This window comes from Nicotiana sylvestris, chromosome 9 (assembly GCF_000393655.2).
Source record: "Nicotiana sylvestris chromosome 9, ASM39365v2, whole genome shotgun sequence".
NCBI classification, from domain to species: Eukaryota; Viridiplantae; Streptophyta; class Magnoliopsida; order Solanales; family Solanaceae; genus Nicotiana; species Nicotiana sylvestris.
The window spans coordinates 186113341-186134935 of record NC_091065.1 but is presented as its reverse complement, the minus strand read 5'-3'; the positions used below and the strand labels follow the sequence as shown (position 1 = coordinate 186134935).

General features: G+C 40.0%; 1 long non-coding RNA gene across 2 annotated transcripts; it reads left to right on the top strand.

Annotated features, from left to right (window-relative positions):
- Nucleotides 1-17941: 17941 nt before the first annotated feature.
- LOC104239635 (uncharacterized) lies at nt 17942-21040 on the top strand. Of its 2 annotated transcripts, none has more exons than XR_714179.2 (3): nt 17942-18212; nt 18546-20023; nt 20724-21040. It is a non-coding gene; the product is annotated as an uncharacterized lncRNA (long non-coding RNA). The 2 variants fall into 2 exon arrangements; XR_714180.2 differs by having other exon boundaries at nt 17944-18212; nt 18546-18647.
- Nucleotides 21041-21595: the final 555 nt, after the last annotated feature.

Sequence of the window (21595 nt, the reverse complement as noted above, 5' to 3'; positions counted from 1 at the left end):
AAACTAACAAATCACGCTTTCGATCAAAAAGTCTATCAAACCTTATCCGAATGACTTGAAAGTTTGCACACATGTCACATTCAACACTACGGAGCTACTCCAACTTTCGGAATTCCATTCCGGCCCTCAGATCAAAATCTCACTACCGAACCGGAAACTTCAAAAATTCAACTTTCGGCATTTGAGGCCTAAATTAGCTACGGACCTCCAAAAGACAATCCGAACACGCTCCCAAACCCGAAATCACCCAAGGGAGCTAACAGAACCATCAGAATTCCATTCTGAAGCCGTCTCCACTCTGTTTTGACTACAGTCAAATTTCCAAAACTTAAGCTCTTATTTAGGGACTAAGTGTCCCAGAACTCTCCAAAACTCCAAACAAACCCTCCCGGCAACTCACAATAGCAGAAACAAACACAGGGAAAATAGTTAATAGGGGATCGGGGCGTTACTTCGTAAAACGACCGGCCGGGTCGTTACATCCTCCCACACTTAAACATTCGTTCATCCTCGAACGAGCATAGAGACATACCTGAAGTAGTGAAAAGATGAGGGTAACGGTTGCGCATATCCTGCTCGGTCTCCCAGGTCGCCTCCTCGACCGGCTGACAACGCCACTAAACATTCACTGATGCAATGTTCTTTGATCTTAGCTTCCAAACCTGCCCGTCCAATATTGCCACTAGCTCCTGAACATAAAATAGATCCTTATCCAACTAGACTGAATTGGAAATACAACACATGCGACGGATCGTCGTGGTACCTTCGGACATTCGAAACATGAAATACCGGATGAACTCCTGCCAAGCTGGGAAGTAAGGCAAGCTCATAAGCAACCTCCCCAACACGCCGCAGAATCTCAAAAAGGCCAATAAAACTCGAACTCAACCTCCCATTCTTCTCAAATCTCATTAACGCCCTTCATATGTGAAACCCGAAATAGAATCCGCTCTCCAACCATATAGGAAACATCACAACCTTCCGATCCGCGTAACTCTTCTGTCTGGACTGGGTTGTACAGAGTCTATCCTGAATCACCTTAACCTCCTCCAAAGAATCCTGAACCAAGTCTGTGCCCATTAATCTAGCCTCGCCCGGCTCGAACCGACCCATTGGGGATCTACACCACCTACAATATAAAGCCTCATACGGTGCCATCTGAATGCTGGACTGATAACTGTTGTTGTAGGCAAACTCCGCCAATGGTAAGAACCGACCCCAAGACCCTCCAAACTCAATCACCCACACACGGAGCATATCCTCAAGAATTTGAATAGTACGCTCGGACTTTCCGTCCGTTTGAGGGTGAAATGATGTACTCAACTCTACCCGAGTATACAACTCACGCTGAACGGCCCTCCAGCATCGTGATGTGGATTGAGTACCCCTATTAGAAATGATGGAAACTGGGATACCATGCAAACGAACAATCTCCCGGATATAAATCTCCGCCAACCGCTCCAAAGAATAAGTAGTACACACAGGGATGAAGTGCACGGACTTGGTCAGCCGATCCACAATCACCCAAATGGCATCGAACTTCCTCAAAGTCCGTGGGAGCCCAATTACCAAGTCCATGGTGATCCGCTCCCACTTTTACACTGGAAATCTCTATCTACTGAAGTAAACCACCCGATATCTGGTGCTCATACTTCACCTGCTACCAATTAAGGCACCAAGCTACAAACCCCACTATATCTTTCTTCATCCGCCTCCACCAATAGTCACATCTTTGGCACCGTCATGATGAACCTTGTCCTTGAGGACAAGCAAATGAGGGTCATCAAACTGACGCTCCCTGGTACGATCAGATATTGAAGATCGAGAAACCACGCAAGCTAGAACCCGATTAGGCTTCGAAAGATCAAATCTCACAAACTGGCTGGCTAAGGCCTGAACATCCCCCTCCATAGGCCTCTCCGATGCTGGTAAATAAGCCAAACTCCCCAAACTCTCTGCCCAGCGACTCAAGGCATCTACCACCACATTGGTCTTGCCTGGGTGATACAAAATAGTGAATATCATAGTCCTTTAGCAGCTCTAACCATCTCATCTAGCACGAATTAAGATCCTTCTGATACCAAGTGGCCCAAGAATGCCATGGAATCCAACCAAAACTCACATTTCGAGAACTTTGCATATAACTTAATTTCCCTCAAAGTCTGGAGAAATGTCCTTAGGTGTTGCTCATGATCTCCCCGACTCCGGGAATACACCAGAATATCATTAGTAAAGACAATGATGAACGAGTCAAAATATGGTCGGAACATCCTATGCATTAAATGCATAAAGGCTGCTGGGGCATTGGTCAGCCCAAATGACATAATAAGGAACTCGTAATGACCATACCGAGTCCTGGAAGCAGCCTTCGGGATATCTGGCTCCCGAATCTTCAACTGATGGTAACCTGAGCGCAAGTCAATCTTAGAAAACACTCGTGCACCCTGAAGCTGGTCAAATAGATCATCAATACAAGGCAAAGGATAATAGTTCTTCACTGTAACTTTGTTCAACTGGCGATAATCAATATACATACATATAGAACCATCCTTTTTCTTCACAAACAAGACAGGACCACCCCAAGGTGATATACTAGGCCGAATAAAACCCTTATCAAACAATTCCTGCAACTGATCCATCAACTCCTTCAACTCAGAAAGATCCATATGATAAAGAGGAATAGAAATGGGCTGAGTTCCCGGCAACAGATCAATGCCAAAAATCAATATCTCTATCGGGCTGCATGACCGAAAGGTCAGCTGGAAATACATCAGGAAAATCTCGTACTACTAAGACTGAATCAACTGAAGGGGCATCAATACTGACATCTCACACATAAGCTAGATACGTGTTACACCCCTTCTCAACCATGCATTAAGCCTTAAGGAAAGAAATAACTCTGCTGGGAGTGTGATCTAAAGCACCCCTCCACTCAACACGTGGTACACCTGGCATAGCCAGCATCACAGTTTTGGCGTGACAATCAAGAATAGCATAATGGGGCAACAATCAGTCCATGCCCAAGATAATATCAAATCTACCATGCTTAGCAACAATAAATCGGCTATGGTCTCAAAACCACTAAGAGCAACCAAATACGACCTATAAATGCAGTCTACAACAAGAGAATCTCCCACAGGAGTAGAAACATAAACAGGGGGACTCAACAATCCTGAGACAAACCAGGACAATACCTGTGATGACAAAATTGGAGGCAACAGCCTCGGTACGGGTAGGAATGGCATAATATCTGGCCTGGCCTCCCTCTCTAGGGCGACCTCTTCCTCCCCGTCCTCCACCTCTAGTTGGCTGATCAGGTGGGGTAGCAACTGGAGACGTAACCATAGCTTGAGAACTCTACGGGGTACGCTATGACTCAGAAGTCTGTGGAGGTGCACTCCTCCCAAATCTGGGGCAATCTCTCACCATATGGCGTGTGCCACAAAACTCAAAATAAGCTCTGGGAGGACGTGGTAGTTGTGACTGGTTTGGGCCAAGTCTGCTGGACTAACCATTGAAAGCACCCCGCGCAGGAGGCACACTAGATACTGGAGGTGCATAATAATGTTTCTGAGGCCTAGGAGGAGCTGGAATACCACTGGCTGCTGGAAGAGCTGAATAAACGGGGAGACCCATATAACCCCTACCATGATGACCTACAGCTGGGGCTCGGGCACCAGAATAATGGCCTGACTCTCGAGACCTCTTGGCCTCCCTCTCTTCTCTATCCCTAGCATACATACCCTCAATTCTCCTAGCAATGCTCACCACTCACTGATAATGAATATCCATCTCCAACTCGCGAGCCATGCTAGACCTGATGCTGGGAATAAGCCCCTCAATAAAATGATGAACCCTTTCGCAAATCGTAGAAACCAAGGCTGGTGCAAGTTTAGCCAAGCTGGTGAAATGGAAAGCATACTCTGAGACGGTCATAGTACTCTGGCGCAAATGCTCAAACTCCACACGTCATGCATCCCTGAGGCTCTGAGGGACATACTCCCTCAGGAACATATCTGAAAAACTGAGTCTAAGTCAAGGAAGCAGCCTCGTCCGGACTATCTAACTCATAGGTACGCCACCACTCATAGACAGCTCCTCAAAGCTGGAAAGTAGTGAAGGAAACCCCACTCAATCCTGATATACCCATGGTACGGAGAATACGGTAGCACTCATCTAGAAATCCTAAGGCATCATCTGATGCTAACCCACTGAATACAGGAGGATCATACTTCTTGAACCTCTCAAGTCTCCGTTGTTCATCCTATGAAGTCGATGCCCCATCCTCGGGCTGACTTGGGACTACATGTTGTATAGGAATAATCTCTAGGACCTGATCAACATGCACTCGCTGCTCAGGAGTGCGGGCGGCGGGAGTCTGTGCTCCTCCCCTGGCCCGAGATGTAGCTGCAGTAAAGGGAAGCAACCCTGCCTGAGCCAAAGTGGTGTACATGCTCATGAACTGCGCAAAAGTCTCCTGAAGTGCTGGAGTAATAGTAGCAGTAGGCGCATCAGGTGCCTGGACTCCGGGTGGAACTACTGGTGGTACCTTGGTGGCAGCTTGCGCGGGTGCTCTAGCTGCACCACGTGCACGTCCTCGACCTCTACCCCGGCCTCTAACGGCTGCAGTAGGGGGTGCGGGTGCCTGATCATCTCTGGTAGCATGTGTCCTCACCATCTATGAGAGAATAGAAGACAGAGGTTTAAGATTGTGATGTCAAAAATCTCGCACGACAGGAAATCAAATGAAGTGGAATTTTCCTAATGGTTACATAGCCTCGCGTAGTTAAGTACAGACGTCTCCGTACCGATTAGCGAGACTCTAATAAATCGGCTTGTGATTCATGACTCCTATGAACCTAGCTCTAATACCAACTTGTCACGACCCCGATTCGCCCTCCGTGAACCATCGTGATGACACCTAGTCTCTACGACTAGGTAAGCCTAACAATGCAAAAAAATAAACCAAACTTGCGGAAGAAATAACTAAAAACCAAAATAGTGAAATAAAATAGTATTTTAGAGTGCCGCTCGGCATACACAATATCAACTATCGAAAATAAATAACATTTCCCAAAACCCAGAATCTCATGATCATAAGCCTTTGAATGTCTACAAGTATCTAACTCCAGAATATCTAACAAAGAAACGAAAGTACAGAAGGGCTAATACAAAAAGGGAGAGTAGAAAGGGACCCATTCGGTCTGCGGGCGCGGCAGATATACCTCGGAGTCTCTACAAGTGTCTCGCCTCAAGAGTGATAAGTTTGAATGGAGGTACCTGGATCTGCACATGAAAAACATGCGCAGAAAGGGCATGAGTACACCACAGCGGTACTCAGTAAGGCCTAACCTCGGTCGGGTAGTGACGAGGAAGGTCAGGGCCCTACTGAGGTTAAATAAACTACAAGGTATAACAGTGTAAAATAAGACAATATAGTTAAGTGCAACAGTAAGAAATAACATAGAATAGAAAGAACAACAACAACTAGAATAGAGACAAAATAAATCACGGGAAGAAAATACAGCTCAACATAGAGATAACAACCGAGGCACCTTCTAGGATACCGTCCTGTAGTCCTAATTACAACTATCTAGTGGATCTCCCAGAATACCGTCTCGTAGTCCATCATATAAATATCCGAAGGATCTCCGGGGATATCGTCCCGTAGTCCATCATATATATCTAAAGGATCTCCCGAGATCCTGTCCCGTAGTCCAACTATCAGTGCACGGGGATCTACCGGAATCCTGATCCGTAGTCCCAAATATAAATACCCAGTATTAGGGGAATCTGCCAGGTGCAGTTCCGCAGTTCCATATAACTGTGCAGGGGGATTTACCGGAATCCCACATCCATAGTCCCAAATAAACAGAAAAGGGGGAGCTACCGGAATCCCACATATGTAGTCCCAAATAAACAGACAAGGGGGAGCTTCTGGAATCCCACATCCGTAGTCCCAAATGTAAATACACAGCAGCAACAGGAAAAATATTTAGCAAATGTCAATTTCATATTAAGGCAAATAACTAATTCTAGCCTAGCGTGCTGTACAGAATTCAAGTAAAGCAGTTTGAGCAAATAAAGTAATTAAATCACTTAGACATGCTTTCCTAAGATAACAACAGGCTTTAAGTGCAAGTAATATAAACAGGAAAGGAAACATACTAGTAATTACTTAATGAAAACCGGATTTTCAACAATTAGCACAAGTACGCACTCGTTACCTCATGTACAAGGCATTTCAATTATCAATAATACCAAATCCTAAGGGGAGTGTCCCTCACACAAGGATAGACAAGCCACTTACCTCGAACCGGCTCAAAATCAACCCGAAACCACGTTCTTGCCATGAGTACTCGACTCCAAATGGCCCAAATCTATTCAATTCAATTGCAAAATGTAAATAACACTTCAAGTAAATTCTAAGCTAATAAGCGAAATTAGGTAAAATGACCAAAATGCCCCCGGGCCTATGTCTCGGAATCGGGTAAAATTTATATTTTCAGAATCCTCATACTCTTTCGAGTTCATGCATACCAAACTTATCAAAAACCAAGGTCAAATTCCCAATCAAAATTCGAATTCTAGGTCTAAGAACTTTCTTCCAATTTTTCCCCAAATTTTCACTTCCAATTCGAAATTAAATGACAAAACTAACAATAAATTAATGGAATATGACTAAAAAGGGTTAAGGAATCGTTACCCACTGATTTCCTCTTCAAATTCCTCCCAAAATCGCCCTCTCCCGAGCTCCAAATCGAATTTCCAACTTTTGAAACTAAACCCTCGAAATTCCTATTTTCTGGCCAGAAATCTAGTTTATGCGGTTCACCCATCGCATTTGCAATACCGCTTCTACAGTTCTCACCTAAAAGTTCCATCTCCGCACCTACAACCCAGATGCTGCATCTGCGGTCCCGCAGGTGCAGTAACCCATCCACTTCTGCTGGTGCCTGCTCTACTTCTTCCTTGGCCGCTTCTGTGGCTTGACTCCGCATCTGCGGGAGTCACATCTGCGGGAGTAGCATTTGTGGCCTCTCAACCGCAGATGCGGTTATGACAGCAGCCCAAAGACTTCAGCTGCAACCTCTAACTTTCCAACTTCCCGTTAACTACCCGAAATCTTCCCGAGGCCCTCGGGTCCTCAAATAAAAGCACAAACAAGTCATATACCACTAACCAAACTTATACCAATCCTTAAAACACCTAAAACAACATCGAAACATCGAATTAACCGTGGATTCAAGCCTAAGAACTTCAAAAACTCACAAATCACGCTTTCGATCATAAAGTCTATCAAACATTGTCTGAATGACCTGATTCAACACTACGAAGCTACTCCAACTTCCGGAATTCCATTCCGACCCTCGGATAAAAATCTCACTACCGAACCGAAAACTTCAAAAATTAAACCTTCGGCATTTTAGGCCTAAATTAGCTACGGACCTCCAAAACACAATCTGAACACGCTCCCAGACCCAAAATCACCCACAGAGCTAACGGAAAAATCAGAATTCTATTCTGAGGTCATCTTCACACTGTTCGAACTACGGTCAAATTTCCAAAACTTAAGCTCTTATTTAGGGACTAAGTGTCCCAAAACTCTCTGAAACTCCAAACAAACCCTCCCGACAACTCACAATAGCAGAAACAAACACGGGGAAAATAGTTGATAGGGGATCGGTGTGTTAATTCTTAAAACGGCCGGTCGGGTCATTACACAAGTTCAAGAAGAAGAAAGCACCTGCTAAAGCTCCACAGGATGCTAAGAAGGAACATAAAGCAGGTACGTGTCGTTTCTGTAACAAGGAAGGAGATTATTAGAAAGATTGCTTGTAACGTAAAGCTTGGTTCGAAAAGAAAGGTACAATTAGTACTTTTGTATGTTTTGAATCAAATTTAATAGAAGTTCCTAATAATAGTTGGTGGCTTGATTCTGGTGCAACTGCTCATGTATCTACTACATTGCAGAGATTCCTTACGATCCAAACTACAAATCCAAATAAGGGTTTCTTATTCATGGGAAATCGTATGAAGGCTCAAATGGAAGGCACAGGGACTTATCGTTTGATCATGGAGACTGGATGTCAACTTGATCTATTACAAACTCTTTACATACCTTCAGTTTCTAGGAATTTAATTTCTCTTTCAAGACTTGATGTTTCTGGATTTGATTTAAAGTTTGGAAATGGATGTTTCAATTTATATAAGAATGCTATCTTTTTATGGTTCTCGTTTTCTTAGTGATGGTTTATATAAGTTAAAACTCAATATTGGTTTTTCTGAATCCTTTCTTACTGTTCAACATAATGTTGGAATTAAACGTACTTCATTAGATGAAAGTTCTGCTTATTTGTGGTATAGACGTTTGGGTCATATATCCAAAAGGAGGTTAGAAAGATTAGTAAAGAATAAGATTCTTCCAAATCTAAATTTTCTGATCTTACTACGTGTTTGGATTGCATTAAGGGAAAGCAAACCAAGCATAGTAAGAAAGGTGCCACAAGAAGCACCTAGCTTCTTGAAATTATACACACCGATATTTGTGGACCCTTTGATGTTCCATCTTTTGGTGAAAAAAATATTCTATCACTTTTATCGATGACTTTTCACGTTATGGATACACATATTTGCTGAAAGAAAAATCTCAAGCAACAGATGCTCTCAAAGTGTTTGTTAATGAGGTTGAAAGGAAATTAGATAAAAAGGTAAAAATTATTAGGTCAGATAGAGGTGGTGAATATTATAAAAAATATAATGAATCAGGACAATGTCCAGGTCCATTTGCAAAGTTCTTCGAGGAACATGGCATATGTGCACAGTATACTATGTCAGGAACACCTTAACAAATTGGTGTTGTATAAAGGCGTAATCGAACACTTATGGATATGGTTAGGAGCATGGTGAATAATTTCTCATTTCCTAAATCATTGTGGATGTATGCTCTTAAAACCGCTGTATATTTATTAAACAGGGTTCCTAGTAAGGCAATTCCAAAGACTCCTTTTGAATTGTGGATTGGAAGGAAACCTAGTTTAAGGCACATGCATGTTTGGGGTTGCCCAGCGGAAGCTAGAGTTTATAATCCACAAGAAAAGAAATTAGATTCTCGAACAGTAAGTGGTTACTTTATTGGTAGCCAGGAAACTTAAAGGGTATGTGTTTTACTGTCCAAACGATAGTTAGAGAATTGTTGAAACTAGTAATACAAGATTCATTGAGAATGGTGAAGTTAGTGGGAGTGTTGAAAAGCAAAGTGTGGAAATAAAAGAGGTGAGGGTCAATATTCTATTACCCACGAATGTGCCTACTTCCACACAAATACCAAATATTGTTCCAGTTGTTGAAGAACACTTTGACAACACCGAGCAACATTTGGATGAAATACTTCATGAAAAAACTAAATCACAAATATCTTACACAAATGAACCACAAGAAATGCCATTAAGAAAATCTCAAAGAGTTAGAAAATTGGCTATTTCGGATGATTATGTAGTTTATTTGCAAGAGTCATATTTTGACATTGGTCTTAATAAGGATCCGGTTTTCACAAGCCATAGAAAGTAATAAATCTGATGTAACGACCCAACCAGTCGTTTTTAGATCTACACATCGTTCAGGGGTTTGAGGCCATGAAAAGCTTCACTTCAGCTATTATTACTTGTACGCATGGTCGGAATCGAATTTCGCGAAGGTCAGAGTTGAATTGGAAAGAAAATTCTAATTTCGAAAGATTTAAGTTGGAAGAATTGACTAAGATTAGATTTTGAGTAGACAACCTCGGAATCAGGTTGAAGGTTCCAACAGGTTCGTATGATAATTTTGCACTTGGGCGTATGTCAGGATCGGATTTTGGATGACCCGGGAGCATTTCGGCGCTTATTGTGGAAGTTAGCATTTTTGGAAGAATTTCATAAATTTAGATTGAAGTGTATTTCAGTATTAGCGATATTTGTTTGGGAATCCGAGCCTGGGAATAGTTCCGTATGGTGATTTTGGTATTGGGGGCGCGTCTGGAAGTGGATTCGGAGGTCCGTAGGATATTTTGGAGTCATTTGGCTAAAGTTAGAAATTTGAGGGTTTTTGAGAAGTTTGACCGAAAGTGGACTTTTTGATATCAGGGTCAGATTTCAATTCTAGAAGTTGGAGTATGTCCATAATGTTGAATATGACTTGTGTGCAAAATTTGAGGTCAATCGGACGAGATTTGATAGGTTCCGGCATCGAATGTCGAAGTTGAAGTTCTAAAGTTCATTAAGCTTGAATTGGGGTGAGATTAATGATTTTGATGTTGTTTGATGTGATTTGAGGCCTCGATCAGGTCCGTGTTATGTTATGGTACTGGTTTGTGTGATTGTACAGGGTCCCGGGGGCCTCGGGTGTGTTTCAGAGGTGTTTGGGGGTGTGTCGTGTCTTATTTGATGTTTCAGCGTCGTTTCTTTGGGCATAAAGGGAACTATATTGAGAAAACTACCTTCTATTTGTGATTGGATTAAACCATTTGATTCGTATCGTAATTACAAAGTCATAGCAACAAGAATACCATTTCCGTGTCAGACAAAATTGTTAGTTTTTGGTGCGAAGATTTGTTCTTCGCAAATGCGAGAGAGGTTCCGCGAACACGAAAAGGATTTCTGGGTCGACCGTAAACGAGAAAAAATGCTCTTCACGAATGTGAAGGTCTCCCGCGAAGGTGATGAAGAAAAATCGCCTTGATAGTGTTTTAAATCAAGAATTTTAATATTTTGGGCATATCTTGAGTTCTAGAGCTCCGTTTGAGGTGATTTTCGCGGCGTTGTTCTCATCTCATCAAGGGGGTAAATATATGACCTTTATTTTTATGTTTCTCCATGATTATTTTGTTGGTTTCTATTTTTATCCGTATTTAGATTGTAGAAATTGGGATTTTGAGCCCTAAAGTTGAAAAATGGTAAATCCTTGATTTAAGGATCGATTTATGGACTAAATTGGATAGATTTCTGGATATAGACCATATGAGTTATGCGTAATATTTATTTTCTATAATTTTTAGAATCCGGGCATGTGGGCCCTAGGGTGATTTCATCGATTTTTCGAACGGAGTTGGAAATTGAAGTGAATAGGAGTATAATGAGTATTTGAGAATATATTTATGAGTTTGCAAAATTATTGACTAGTTTTGGAGCATTGGGAATTGGTTTGAGTTGTCTGAAGGGCTTGGGAGCTGGTTATGGAACTTCGGAGCGAGGTAAGTCTCCTTTCCAACCTTGTAAGAGGAAATTATCCCCATATGTGAAATAATTAAATATGTGCTTCTATTTGTGGGGGATACGTGCGCATAAGGTGATGAAGATCCGTGTGTAGCTACTATTATGCTTAATTCGGGGTAGTCTAGGACCCGAAAGAATGCTATACTTGAAATATTTGTAACCTTATTGACAGTTTAAATTGCTTAAATCATATCGAATTGGTAAGTTAATTTCTGAAATAGTTAAACATCATTTTCTTGATCGTGAAAGAGAAGTTGCCATTTTTTTGGGTAATTGTTTCCCTGATGAATTCTTGATTGACTATTTGATGTGTTTATTTATATTTGACCGCGTTGCATGTATGATTCGCAACCGGGGTAATAGATGCATCTATGGCTCGCACCATTCGACCCTCTGGCAGTACACAGTTTAAATATTGTGTTGGATCGGGCCGTACGATCTCAGCATGATTTGCGCATGCTTTTATTGCTTGCTTTGAAATTTAAAAATAATGATATTGCCTCCCTGGCCTGAGATAAATTGATAAACAATGAAAGACGGAATTGGAAATCTCTTATTACCAAATGGATTGTTTACTTGCTTCATGATTCCCTTGAGTTTACTACTGTTTTTAATAAACCCTCGACTGATTATATTATTGGCCCACTAGTAAGTGTCGAAGTCGACCTCCCGTTACTACTTCTTCGAGGTTAGACTGGATACTTACTGAGTACACGTTATTTTCGTACTCATACTACACTTGCTGTGCATTTTTGTTGTACAGACACATGTATGTCTGATGGACTAGTTGGACGCGACTTCATGGTTGATACAGACACTTAGGTGAGCTGCATCTCTCGAGATGACCCGCAGCCAGCAGAGTCCCCTTCAGAGTATTATATTTTCTTTTTTGTCCAAATTATATTACGGACATATGCTGTATTTTATGTATAATTCTTAGTTGATGCTCATGCACTTATGACACCAGGTTCTAGGATGACTATGAGATTTTTCAGTATTTAAATTTGTTAAAGACACCGTTATTTAATCAGTGAAGTTTATTATATATTGTTTAATGTAAGGGAAAGAAATGATTTCAAAAATACTAAAATGAGAATTTAATTGACTTCTTAATGTTGGCTGGCCTGACAGTGGTGTTCGGTACCATCATGACTGTTAATGGATTTTGGGTCATGATAGCATGTCATTAGAGCACTAGGTTCCCTTAGGTCTCACGAGTCATGAGTAAGTCTAGTAGAGTCTTGCGGATTGGTATGGAGACGTCTGTACTTGTCTTCGAGAGGCTATAGGGTTGTTAGAAGTACTTTCCTTTTTGATTCCTCATTGTGCGGTTCGATTCCTTTGAGGCTTAAGTTTTTATTTCCTTCCTATTCAATCTTATGCGACGTGAAGCGTTTGTTATCAATCGGGAATTGGGGAATTGTAATGGTACTACAGATGCGGTACGGGATGTTTCTCCCTGCGTAGTTCTTTGGGCTATTGTCGTTGCCTTGCGGAAGGATATTCTGATGTTTCAGCTCAGTAGTTGTACTTCTGAGAGCGTTGAGGCTATGCACAGGTTGCTATGATGATCATGAACGGTTATCGCGCAGTATTGATATGAAGGTAGGATGTTTGCCCATGTGTCGGGGCAGTGAATGACTTGAAAGGAGGTCTACTCAGAGTACGATTCAAAGATTTGGTATTTTATATCCAACGGAGGAAAGGCAATCGGACTATAAATGTTCACGTTTGGGTTAATAGAGTAACAAGACTTGGTATTTTCTAGTGTGGTGGAATTTTTATCTGTGACGTGGTGTCGTTGTCCTCGATTGAATGTGTTAAGTTCACTGGTGTTATGAACTTCTACAATTCGCCATTGGGGCAGGATATTGTGAGATAGTATTGGAGAAGCGGCTGTCAGAGATCGCGGGGTACGGTGGTTAAGGATTGAATAAGTATTTCTAATGTTGACGGCTCGAGAAGGAGGATCTTCGGAAAGGGTTGAAGTTAGTAGCTATCTATCGGTTCAAGTGCTACAGGGATAGATATTGATTTAAGGCAACAATTGGGCAGCAAAGGATGAGGAAGGACATGTGGAAAGTGTCAGACGGTGGTTAAATTTCTAGAAGGTCAGGTGTAAGAAGCGAAAGTCGGGTAGTTGCTTAAAGGAGTAAGTTTGACCAAAGTGGGAGAGTGACAGAGTAACATATGGGTTCAGTGGTAAGATAACTACACACCTTGAGGAAAAGTGATTTGGGAATTTTAGTGGACGATGATTGGGTCCACGAGCTTAATTTGAAATATTGGCTATTGTACGGTGGGAGATTGGATGCAACAGAAAGGGAGTTGCTTGATATGAAGAAGGATGCAATATAACTTTGAATTGGAAGATATTGTTGCATATTTAGTTAATATCCATAAGGAGTGAACGGACTAGTATAGTTGGTGAATGAGAACGGGCTCAAGATGGGTTATTGATGTCATAGTGATTGTACCCCATGCAGAGACATTAGAAGATGTCGGTATGTAATTTTCACATGTGGGTTATCTCCTGTGAGCAGGTCAGCGGTCACGTGGGCGAAGCTTCTGCGAAGGATTTTACTGACTATCTAGTAAGAGGTCGAATATGTGAATGTTGCTAGAGATTCAGATTATTCATGAAATGTTAATAGAAGGATTTCGAGGAATTTGGCGTATTGGTTATGCAAGATCATGTCAATAATGAAGAAAAAATCTTGGTGGGTTCTAGAGTTATATAATAGTAGCTTCAAGGTAAGTGGGAGAGTCCCACCGCCTACGATTGGGTTGCATGGTTATCTACTCATGGGGTTTCAGGTTATCGGCATATTGGTGAGTTATTACAACTAAGGGAAAAGAACATAGGTGGTAATTTGGGCAAAGGAATTGATAAAGGTGTGCTATAGTTGGCCTTATTGACTCATGTTCGGGCTTTGGGAAAATTCAGGATTTATGCTTCGTATAGAGATTATTTACAAGGGAAGTGATTCAGTCGGGTGCTTCATTAAGATGGGTGTTCATGTACCAGTGGAGCCTTGGAGTTGATTATATTCGGGACCAAGCCAGAGTGGGTGACTCTCAATAACAGTCCTAGCGATTTCAAAGGTTAAAATATGGTGCCTAAGAATTTTAAGCCCGCAGTATGGTTAAGAATCGAGCTTTTATAGCGGGTTATGATAAGAGGCATGGAATGTTCTATGATATTTTCGACTGGCAGTGTAGCATTATGAGGGAAAAGAGAAAATGACTTCAGATTCGTAGAGGAATTATCAGAAAGGGTGTATCAGTTAAAGATGCGAATGTGCGTGCAAGGAGGGTATGAAATGGTTCATGGGTTTGGAGACAATGTGGTCTTGTGGAATGGGGTCACTCAAGATGAGTGCAGATTTAGGTTGGTGTTGTAAGGAATGGAGCTATTATTATCTCTAAGGCAAGTTAAGGATGAATTAGAAGAAGTTATATTGGTTAGCCATGGTTGAATTGGCATAAGGGTGGCGGTGATCAGTTCCTTTAGCGTGATTAAGTCATGCATGTGATTTGTGGCGGTAAGTGAGGCTTGACGGTCGACATAATCGATTTTATTTAGAAATATCCAAGTATTTTGGCTTGTTATGTGTAGGCGGATCCCGGAAGGGTTATGGTGGTTTAGACCACTACTTGAGGATTTGGATGTTCTACGGTTATGAGAATTCACTCGCATATAGCTATGATTCTATTAGAATGAGTTAAGTAAAAAGTTTCTATGTGATGAAGTGTTTACCCTATTAGTGGTTCAGGAGTTATGATGAACTTCTTGTACTATCGCGTATGGGCATGTTAGGTGCAATGAACGGCATGAAATTTGAAAGTTGAGGGTCAAGGTTGTGGTTCGGTGTTGACAAAGATGTCACGAGCTCGGATGAGCAGGAATGTTTTTTAGATATTTAGGGTAAGCTGGTATTGTCTTCAGCGTCACTTGAGATTGGTGTCTTGTGTAAGAGTCTTTGCATACTGGTTGCGGATTCTTGATTTGCTTTACAGCGTTAGTGCAGTCGGTGGTATAGATGTGCAGACTTGTTACCTAGTGTAGAAGGTCGTGGGAGCGTGTCCCATGGAAAGATTGTATAAGTGTGATATGTAGTCACTTGATTGATTGAAGATTGAAACCAAGTATGAATATTATGGTAATATTGCTAATTTGAGAATTTATACCTAGAGGGTGCTCGGTTGATTATTTGGTGGACTGTGGAAGTTTGTTTCGGTTATGATGGTTGTTCTTGTGTGTTATGAAAAAGGGTTATTATGGACCCTTGAAAGGTTATTAGCATAGTACGGTGCAATCAAAATCAGCTTGAGGTTCGTGGATGGATTTAAATATAAATATGGGCTCTATATCAGGCCGGTTGTGTTCATTTTAACATAGCGCTCCTTATGAAGGAGTATTTGGATGTTGGATGTTATTTCATTGTCGGCTATTTCATGTAATACTACATTGTGCCATGTTAGTTGTGAAACGACTGGATAAATTTCTTATGTGTTGAGGTTCCTCGTAGCGATGGTGTTATGTGAGCAGGATGGCTCTCGAGATTCAGACCATATATCGCACCTTAGTTGTGCTTGAGTTTTATAGCGTATGGCACTATCTGTCTCCCCATGGATGGTATTATGCACTTAGCGTGCTTGTGGCCAATATTCAGATATTTTGCAGTAATGAGCATTCTAGTTTTGTAAGTATCTCCTTATATAGATTTTATGTGTGGATCGGGTGGCACGCCGCCACAGGTATGTTGCTTGGATCGAGTTGCATGCCGCAACAGTATGATGTTGAGTACAGTCTCCTATATCTATTTTTGTGTGTTTTGTTTCCCATTTTTTGAAGAAGATCCATGACATCCTTTAGGTTGTTCAATTAGTTATGTGGGTTGAGTGGCTCTTTCCAGAGTTCATTTTCCTTATGTATCACATTCAAGTTTGTAGCCTATTGGCACATTGTGGCATCATGTGAAACTTTTTGGTCATGTCTGGGGTGGCTTGTTGCCTGAGCAACTCGTACTGGGTGAGACGAGATTATTGGATCTAAGATCAGTGCGATCGGATTATATGAAGTATATTAAAGAGCAAATGCCATTATTTGGTTCAGAAAGAGGTAATGGTTCTTTTCAAGAGTATAGACTCAATGATTTGTTGACTCGGCAGTTGGTTATGAATTTCTACACATCTCTTCCATCATGGAGGCATTGCAAGAGTTGAAACAAGATTTATATATGTCATGGGGTGCATTGTGAGCATCAGATTCGGGAAATATCGGCTATTATGACCAAAGAGTGTTATTATGGTCTTGTGAATGATGTGGTGCATGGTGTAAATTCAGCAAGGGTGTGCAGTCATGTTTTGGTACATCGTGTGGTGATTGATACGACATTCAGATGTTGGAAGCAGGCCTAACAGAGAATTCCAGATGTTGGAACTGGGCTCTAATTCTTATTTGCCTAAATAAAAGAGGATATCTTCAGATTTGATCGAACTAATGTGCTCAACTGAGTTGTGGTAGCACGGGTAGGTGCACGAGGTGTTAAACAGTAATTTCAGACTACTCCAGTGCAATTCTCAGCATGTTCGAGGGTGAACGTATGTTTAAGTATGAGAGAATGTAACGACCCGACCAGTCGTTTTGAGCTCTAGTGTGTCGTTCAGGGGTTTGAGGCTATGAGCAACTTCACTTCAGGTATTATGACTTGTATGCATGGTCGGAATCGAATTTTAGAAAGTTTGGAGTTGAATTGGAAAGAAAATTTACATTTCGAAAGCTTTAAGTTGGAAGAATTGACTAAGATTGGATTTTGAGTAGACGACCTCAGAATTAGGATTTGAAGGTTTCAATAGGTTCGTATGATAATTTTGGACTTGGGCGTATGTCCGGATCAGGTTTTGGATGATCCGGAAATATTTCGGCACCTATTGTGGAAGTTAGAATTTTTGGAAGGATTTCATAAATTTGGGTTGAAGTGCATTTCAGTGTTATCGATGTTTGTTTTTGATTCCGAGTCTGGGAATAACTCCGTATGGTGATTCAGGTATTGAGAGCGCGTCCGGAAGTAGATTCGGAGGTCCGTAGGGTTTTTTGGAGTCATTTGGCTAAAGTTAGAAATTTGACGGTTTTTGAGAAGTTTGACCGAAAGTGGACATTTTGATATCGGAGTCGAATACCGATTTTGAAAGTTGGAGTAGGTCCATAATGTCGAATATGACTTATGTGCAAAATTTGAGATCAATCGGACGAGATTTGATAAGTTTCGACATTAAATGTCGAAGTTGAAGTTCTAAAGTTCATTAAGCTTGAATTGGGATGCGATTCATGATTTTGAACTTGAATTGCCCTCCTCTATTATGCTGTAATTTTTGGTGAGCAATATAAGGACTACGCCTCCTAATGGCGTAAATTGTACATATAAAAAAAAAATACATTTCAGATTTGAAATGAAAAACAAAAAAATCGTGTAACAGTAGTATTTAAACTCCATACGGTCCATATAAACCAGATAAAAGTTTGACAAAAACATAGAATCAAGAAAAATTAGATAAGATCTGCTTATTTTAATTTCAAGAATCTTTGCAGAGGAAACAAAGAACAACGGATATATATATATATATATATATATAAATGTGAAGAAGTGTACGAACACTGCAATATGTGGTTGTATAATAAGCAATAAGAATAGTATTTACAAAACTGTGGAGTCTTTTAGGGTAATATTGTAATTTTGCTGTCATCCAAGCATTTACTGCTACTATTCTGTAAGGCGTGTACTACTTTATAAACACGTGTAGAACTATTCTTTTCCATCCCACTTAATAGTCTACCGAGAGGTTTTGAGTTGGAGTGTCCCAAGAACAAGGTGAGTTGGAGTGTCCAAGAGCAGGGTAAGAAGTTCTTTGGAGGAAGTATGTCTGGATTTCTATTTGGAAATAGTCTCTTTACAGGTAATGTCTGCATGCACACTAAGTGAGATTATACTGGGTTGTTGTTGTTGTTAATATTCTGGTGTTCCAATATATGCCTGATGTATATGCTTCACCGGCTTGTGTTCCAATCTCTTCTAAAGGAAAAAACATAAGACAATATCACACCTGCATATTTTAATATTTTTCAGCCACTTGTATTCATTGCTTTGTTTTTGTTTAATGTGAACATAAATAATACTGTAGTTGTTGAAGTGGATTATGCATCCAAAGTGTTTGATGATATGTCTAACTCATTTTATTTGGTGTAATGGAGTTCACAAATCTTATTTTGATTATTTTCAAATATGACAGAGGGACCAGCTGAAATAACCAACGCCTTAAGTGATGATTGAGGTGTACTTAATTTGTGATTGAAGGTTTCCAGACTTCATAGGATTGCTGGCACCATGGAAGGTTAGTCAACTTCGCTCCACAAAATAGTAGTATTTGTCAGATCCATCACAATTGATCTTTGTTAGGATCAGTAATATGAGATGAATATATGATAAGCTTGCAGAGAGCCTTAGTCTCAATTTTATGTAGTGTAATGTCTATGTACGGTATTTAAGCCTGAAATTATCAGTAATCTTTAGCAGCTTGAAAATCACAATGAAGAGAACTTGGTTAAAATGTTCCTATAAGTAACTATGCAAATTGATTTATAGTTCATCAATTAGTTCAACTTCTACAATCAATGCAAGAAAATTAGGCAGTCGAATGAGATGCTTAGCAACAAATTACAGTAGCTTTTCTATAAAGGGCTTTATTGCTTATCTGCGAATACACTTAGGATCACAAATTTATAGTCAGTTCCACAAACGAGCCATAAAATTTTATGTTACCTTCTTGAAAAAAATGAGGTATGAAGATTTTCCATGACTTCATATTTCAGGTTAGTTCTTGATATAGTCTAATGAAAGATGGTAACATTGTAGCCTTCCAGTTGTGAGAGTTCACAAAAGATTAAGGACGACCAAATCTCTCCCTCCCTCCTTCCTTCCCTCCCTCACTCCCTCCCTCCTTCCTTCCCTCCCTCCCCCTCTCCGTGGATATTTACTTAGTTTCTCCCATGTGAACGCTTTCCTACATGCTATCTGGTTTGGCATCGTCAAAAAATATACACAATAAACATATAACTTGTAATATTTATGTACATTAACCAATATTGGAGGGATAAGTTTCAAAGGAGATACTTAGAATGAATTTATTCTGCAAAACTTTGCACTTGAACTTGTATATAGGTGTTTTGTGCATTTGTAATTTTATAAGTTGGTATGACATCAAATGACAATGGATTGTACAACTATGAACTCGTATTTTCTACTGCCCTTATGCTAAGTATAGTGAATTTAATGCTAAAAACCTATTCCCCTGATTTCAAACACATACTTTTCTGGAAAGCTAAAGAACGATAATCCTGTTAACAAGAACGTCGCAGCATTTTTCATGAGTTGATGGAGTAATTGCTCTCGTGAAGGGAGATTCTTTTTTCGTTTCTACACAAGGTTAGAATGTTAATTTTGTTGTTTGTCTAAACAAGATTGATAGTTTTTCGACTAACAAGCTCTCCATGGAATAGGCAACTTGAGAGACTTTTTCTGTTATATTCTTTTACACTTGAAATCTTTTCTATTGATTATTTATAGTTAGTGTATATTCTTTTCAGTTAGAGAAATGAAAGCTTTTCTATTGATTATTTATAGTTAGTATATATTCTTTTTTGTTAGAGGAATAATGTACTACGGGAGCTTTAACGTTTTAAGCATTTCTTGGCATTACTACAGAAGGAGGTAACGAAATATATTTCTAAGCTTTTTTTCTGTCAAAATTTTGCTTAGAGGTCGAAACCTTAAATGTTCTACCTTATCAAAGATGAAACCTTGAATGTTTCTGCTGGAGATTCAAAAGATTTCTGTAGTAAGACATGACCTATCTGTGCATGAATACTTTTCTTTTTGTATGATATATGTGCTTGACATTTGAATTTGTTCAAGGCATGAGCTATGGTCTAAAAGTAACAATTTGAGCAAAAAACATAACCCTTATAAGTGATATTACATGTAACCAGTTGCTTATACTATTCAATATTTGTGGCTGTGAATGTTAGAGTTCTATGGATGTAAAACTCCTTTAAGGTGAGAAAGCTTATTGAATATTGTTCAATTTAGCACTAACGAATTTCCTGTTGGCTTACTCAGTACTATACATACATGTCAAGTATCACCTGATTTGTCATATTACAATTATGAGTTAATGACACTTGGTTCTGTCACATGATAACATGATATGAATGAAAGGAAAATAAGTTCAATTTTTCATATTAACTGTATTTCCATGTTATGTTTAAGAGATTACAGAGGATGTCTCTATGATGCCACATAAAGTTAAAACTTACAGTTTTCTCTCTTTGATGTCTGGGACAGGATTTTGTCGTTAAATTTCTTTTGTAGGAAAGCACTATTCTTTGACTATCTATTTTGCATTTAGCAGAGTTGTTTGAAGGCTACAATCAAATTGTGGCTGAAAGGAAATTCACATATGAACCTATTGGCCAACATTAAAGGAATCAGAAGCGAAGACGTGTTGTGAGCTTTGTGGTCAAATAAGTTTGTGGAGAAACAAGGAGAAAAAAAGTTACAGAAAGATTGATTCTTCTGTATTCAAATGGACTCAATGATTTAGTAAAATCTATTTCCTTCTTAACATGTGCAACAATCTCTCTCTTCGTTTTGCATGTACCGATGAGTTGAAGAACTGGAAGTGGAAAAGATTAAAAGGTTTATTAATTTGTGTTCGGAAAGTGATAATTATGTTGGCCAGTTTATCGTTGTTATTAATCTTAGATACTAATTGTTTTTTATGTTTAGTGGAACATACAAAGAATGAGTTTGCACTAAATTATAATCATTCAAGAATAGTTATTCCTCCGACTGCTCCTTATGATGCAGCAACCCATTGCGGCTAAATTGCCAAATGCATCAGACACTCATAAAGCTCGAGACTCTAGAATCCTGATGACATGGTTATGTGTTCCCTCTGAGCAGGAGTTCACGAGTACAGCAACAACAACGAGTACAACATGATAGAAATAATAGAACTATAGAAGAAAGATGAGTATTCTTGCTTGGTTAAGAAAAGTGAGCTAACTGAGAAAATTTTTAATTTTAATTTCTATAAGAAGCGTTGAATATACCGTCACCACCATAGTTTAAAAGAAACTAAATACCTAACAAGGTGGGAAGTTCTTGGAGGGAAGGATGTTGGAGGTCTATTTTGGAAACAGTCTCTCTACCCTAGGGTAGGGGTAAGGTCTGCATACACACTACCCTCCCCAGACCCCAATAAGTGGGATTATACTGGGT